This window comes from Pongo pygmaeus, chromosome 11 (genome assembly GCF_028885625.2).
Source record: "Pongo pygmaeus isolate AG05252 chromosome 11, NHGRI_mPonPyg2-v2.0_pri, whole genome shotgun sequence".
NCBI classification, from domain to species: domain Eukaryota; kingdom Metazoa; phylum Chordata; class Mammalia; order Primates; family Hominidae; genus Pongo; species Pongo pygmaeus.
Window position 1 is genome coordinate 2707239 of NC_072384.2, and position 5353 is coordinate 2712591.

Below are 5353 nucleotides of genomic sequence, written 5' to 3' on the forward strand. Positions count from 1 at the left end.
CTATATATTTCCATAATTAAGACATGCTTATATTATAGATGTTCATGTATGAACATGTATGACATAAAATCCCATTTCATTTACATATACCTGTATATGTATTTCCTTCCTTCCTTCCTTCCTTCCTTCTTTCGTTTGTTTATTATTTATTAACGATTTTCGTTTGTTTTCTTTTCTTTTTGGGCCTGCCTGGTCTCGGGGCCCGGCGGGGCGTGCGCGTCCGGCGCCGTCCGTCCGTCCGTTCGTCTTCCTCCCTCCCTGCCGACCACGGGCGGGGCGGGGCGGGGCGGGGCGGGGCGGGGCTGTGGGGGGGCGGGCGCGCGTCCCCGGTCGGCGCGCCCCGCTTCTTCGGCTCCCGCCTCCTCCCCGTTCCCCGCCGGGGCGGCTCGTCCGCTCCGGGCTGGGACGGAGCTCGGGGAGCGTGGGTGGGAGCCGCGGAGGCGGCCGCGCCGAGCCGGGTCCGTGGCCCGCCGGCCCCCGTCCCGGGGGTGGCCGCCCGGGCCAGGGGGTCGCCCACCCGGGGTCCCGGCCCTCGCGCGTCCTTCCCCCTCTTTCCTCCGAGGGTGGCGGGAAGCGGGCGGCGGCGAGGCCCGGGGCGTCCCCACACACGGGCGACCTCGGCTGGCGGCCGCTCCTGTTTCGGACCTCCGGGGTCGATCGGCGGCCGCCCGCGAGCCCCGGACTCGGCAGGCGGCCCGCCGTGTCCCGGGTCGACCGGCAGGCCGGCCGCTGGCCGTTCCCTCCAGCGGGCTGCGGTGGATCGCTGCGAGGGCGCCGATCCCCGTTCACGCGCGGGTGCCCTTCACCGGCCTCGGCCTTCGGTGGAGCTGGGACCACGCGGAACTCCCTCTCCTACATTTTTCTCTGCCCCATTTGGAGTTTGCGTCCGCGGGACTTTTAAGAGGGAGGGAGTCGCTGTTGCCGTCGGCCAGTAATACTCCCTCTTGTTTTTTTTTGGTCGTGTGTGTGTGTGTGTGTGTGTGTGTGTGTGTGTGTGTGTGTGTGTGTGTGTGTGTGTGTTTCCCCCGCCGCCCCCATTCTTTCCTTCTTTCTGGAGACGGAATCTCGCTCTGTCGCCCAGGCTGGAGCTGGAGCGCGGTGGTGCCTCCGGGGCTCTCAAGCGAACAGCAGTTTTTGTATTTTGAGCGAAGACGGAATTTCACCATATTGGCCGGGCTGGTCTCGGACTCCTGACCTAGCGATTCCCCCCACCCCTCCCCCTCCCCCGCCTCGGCCTCCCAAAACGTGCCGGGAGTACGGGTGTCGGCCACCGCGCCCGGCCGATTCCTTCTTGTTTTCAATCTTCTTTTCTGCACGCTGCTGTGTGTGAGCATACGTATATCTATCTAGATAGATAGATACGTAGATATGGACACACGGACACGTACCTACACCGACGAAAATATCTAGTGATAAAACTAGACATTTCCATCATTCATACATGTGTATAGGATAGATGTTAATTTTAATGGATGAACGTGTATGACGTAAAAACCCATGTCATTTACATAGACCTGTATATGTATATCCTTCGTTTATTATGGATTAACAATGTTCGTGTATTTATTTTCTTTTCTTTTGGGGCCTGCCTGATCTTCTCACTCTGGGCTCTGGTGACCTCAGGCTCCCAAGTAGCTGGGATGGGACTACAGGGATCTCTTAAGCCCGGGAGGCAGAGGCGAACGTGGGCTGTGATCGCGCGCCTCCACTCCACCTGGGCTGGGCTGGGCTGGAGAGAAAACGGTGGATTGTCATCTTCATTACCTTACCTTTTAGCTTTATTCGTACCCTCTTATTTGCTTCTTTATTCTCATGGGTTATTCTAGGTCGTTGTCATGTTCATCGTTTGCTTGCTTGTTTCATTGGTTTCCTGCCTTCCCTGCCTTCCCGGCGGGGTCTTCCTCTGCCTCTGTCGCCCGGGATCACCCCAGCCTCGACGATTTCGACCGAGCGGCCGTCCCGCGTCTCATCCCTCCCGTCCCCGTTCCCTGGGACTACGGGTGTGCACCACCACACCGGGTGACTTTTATGTTCTTTCTCATGTCTCACGTTTTCCGTAGGTAGGGAGGCAGGTATCTGTGTATGTGTGGATGTGAGTGAGATGGGGTCTGGGGTTCTGTCGTGTGGCCCGGGCTGGTCTCGGACTCCTGTTCTCGAGCGATCCGCCTGCCTGCCTCGGCCGCCCGCGCTGCTGCTGTGACGGGCGTGAGACGCTGCACCTGGCTCATTCTATAGTTGCCTGCCTGCCTGCTTGCCTGCCTGTCTGTCAATCGTCTTCTTTTTAGTACGGGTGTGCTCTCGCTTTGTTGTCCACGCTCTGGGCACACGTGATCGCTTTTTAAACTTCTATGATTATTATTAGTGCAGGTGTCGTCTCACACGTCGAGGTGATCTCAAACGTCTACGCTCCGGCCATCCTTCCACGTCGGCCTCCCGGAGTGCTGGGATGACACGCGTGGGCACGGTACGCTCTGGTCGTATTTCTCGTGGGTCGGTTCTTTCCGTTTTACGCACGCGGAATGCGAACAGATAAAATTTTGAGACGCGTCTCACCGATCTCTCCCCTCCCCCTCCCCCTCCCCCTCCCCCTCCCCCTCCCCCTCCCCCTCCAGACGGAGTTTCACTCTTGTCGCCCAGGGTGGACTACGATGGCGTGATCTCGGCTCGCTGCGACCTCCGCCCCCTCCCCCTCCCCCTCCCCCTCCCCCTCCCCCTCCCCCTCCCCCTCCCCCTCCAGACGGAGTTTCACTCTTGTCGCCCAGGGTGGACTACGATGGCGTGATCTCGGCTCGCTGCGACCTCCGCCTCCCGGGTTCGAGTGATCCTCCTGCCTTGGCCTTCCCGAGGAGCTGGAATGACGGGGAAGCGCCATCGTGCCCGGCTGACTTTTATATTTTTAGTACAGATGGGGTTTCTCCGTCTTGGTCAGCCTGGTCTTGAGCTTCCGACCGTTGGACGATTTTAACTTTCTTGGTGGTTGCTTTTCTTTTTCTTTTTTTCTTTTCTTTTCTTTCCTTCTCCTCCCCCCACCCACTCCCCCTGTCCTCCTCGTCCTCCTCGTCCTCGTCCTCCTCCTCCTCCTCCTTTTTCATCTCTTTCAGCTGGGCTCTCCTACTTGTGTTGCTCAGTTGCTCACGCTGGTCTCCAACTCCTGCCCTTGACGCTTCTCCCCTCACACCCACCGTCTGGTTGTTGAGATGCGCACCTCTTGTAAAATGGAAAAGATGAAAAAAATAAAAGACGGAGGTGAAAAGCACGGAGTGAACGTGTCTCTTGCCGTCTCCCGGGGTGTCCCTTGGACCCCGAGAGACGGAGGGAGCTTGGCTGAGTGGGTTTTCGTGGCTGAATCCTCCCGAGGGCCTCCTTCCCTCTCCCCCTTGTCCCCGCTTCTCCCCCGGCCGAGGCTCCCGCCGCCGCCGCCGTGGCATTTTCCCTAGGAGAGCTGTGGGAGAGGACCGACGCGGCTTCCGGATCTAGATCCCGCCGGACGTCTCTGGCTCGGCGTCCCCCGCCGGCTACCTGCCGCCTTCCGGGGAGCTCTGAGGCGCGTGCCCCCGGCCCCCGTCACGTCCCGCTACCCTCCCCCGGCTGGCCTTTGCCGGGAGACCCCGGGGGAACCGCGTGGACGCTGCTTTCCGACCCTCCGGCGAACACTTCCGCCGGATGCCCCGGGTTGGCCGGATGGGATGAGACTGGACCGCTCCGGACCGTGCTGTTCTTGGGGGTGGGTTGTCGTACGGGGTGGACCGGCGGCCCCGGCGTTGGAAAGGGTGCGCGGGGGTGGAGCTGTCACGTGGGATGCCCTCCTTCCCCTCGGCCTGCCTTCGGCTTCCTCGGGCGTGAAGACGACTTCCCGTCACGACCACTTTTCTCCCCTTTCTCCACCACACGGATGAGACGCATGAGAGGGAGAAACAGCTCCATAGATACTGCTGACCTTCATTTGTGGAATCCTCAGTCACCTACACACAGAGAGGTGACTACACGGGGACCCAAATCGGACACCGTTTCCGGGTCCTCATGGTGGGATTCGTCGGTCTCTCTCTCTCTCTCTCTCTCTCTCTCTCTCTCTCTCTCTCTCTCTCTCTGTCACACACACACACACGATTTCCGTATCTAGTTCACAAAGCACACTCACTTACCCTTTCCCCGGTACGCAGGCTGAGTGAAACTCACCCCGCCCTCCACCCGTCGGCTGACGAAACCCCTTCTCTATGATGTATGAACGAGACGGTCTGGGCCGGGCACGGTAGCTCACGCCTGTCACTCCGGCACTTTGGGAGGCCGAGGCGGCTGGATCGCTTCAGGCCGGGAGTTCCAGACCGACCGCGCTGGCCGACGCGGCGAAACCCCGTCTCTCTGAAAAATAGAACGGTGAGCCGGGCCTGGTGGCCTGGGCTTGGGATCACGACTGCTCGGGAGACTGGGGCGGGCGAGTGGCTCCGACCGGGGAGGCCGAGGTTGCGATGAGCTGAGATCGTGCCACGGCGATCCGGCCTGGATGACGCAGCGAGACCCTGTCTCGATAGAATCGTAATATTATTAGAAGGTGACTTGTGCCTGGTGATGGCCGCCTGTCGTCGCGGCTGAGAGGCTGCGATGAGGAGAAGATTGCTTGAGGCCCCGCGGGTCGAGGCTTCGGTCGGTCGGCCGTGACCCGCTGTATCCTGGGCGGTCACCGGTCGAGGACATAGGCCCCCTCCCCGTTTTCCTTTCTTTTCTTCCCTTCTCTTTTCTTCTCTTTTCTTCTTTCTTTCTTTCTTCTTTTTCCTTTCCTTCTTCCCCTCTTTCTTTCATGCCTTACTGCCTTCCTGCCTTTCTTCTTTCCTCCCTTACTCCCTTCCTCCCTTCCTTCTTTCCTCCCGCCTCGGCCTCCCAAAGTGCTGGGATGACTGGCGTGAGGCACCGTGCGTGCTTGGCCTAAAGAGACACCCTTTGAGAGTGAGACACGGGGAGCGCCTCCCGGTGATCTGATGGACTGATTGATTTAGAGACGGCATCTCACTCTGTCACCCCGGCAGTGGTGCCGTCGTAGCTCACTCACTGCAGCGTGGACGTTCCTGCACTCGAGCGATCCTTCCGCCTCAGCCTCCAGAGTACGGTACCCGGGACCACGGGCACGCGCCACTGTCCCCGGACCGTTTTTTTCTTCCCCCCCACCCCGAGACAGAGTTTCGCTCTGGTTGCCTAGACTGCGGTGCGGTGGCGCGATCTTGGCTCGCCGCAACCTCTGCCTCCCGGGTTCGAGCGATTCTCCCGCGTCGGCCTCCCGAGTAGCTGGGATGGCGGGCGGGCGCCGCCACGTCTGGCTGATGTGGTATTTTTCGTGGAGGCGGGGCTTCTCCGTGTGGCT

At 60.2% G+C, this 5353-nt stretch overlaps 1 long non-coding RNA gene across 2 annotated transcripts; it reads left to right on the plus strand.

Moving 5' to 3' along the window:
- Positions 1-345: 345 nt before the first annotated feature.
- On the plus strand, positions 346-3253 carry LOC129029408 (uncharacterized). Of its 2 annotated transcripts, XR_010122925.1 has the most exons (4): positions 346-931; positions 1827-2019; positions 2368-2464; positions 2613-3253. It is a non-coding gene; the product is annotated as an uncharacterized LOC129029408 (long non-coding RNA). The 2 variants fall into 2 exon arrangements; XR_010122924.1 differs by lacking the exon at positions 346-931 and having other exon boundaries at positions 1144-2019.
- Positions 3254-5353: the final 2100 nt, after the last annotated feature.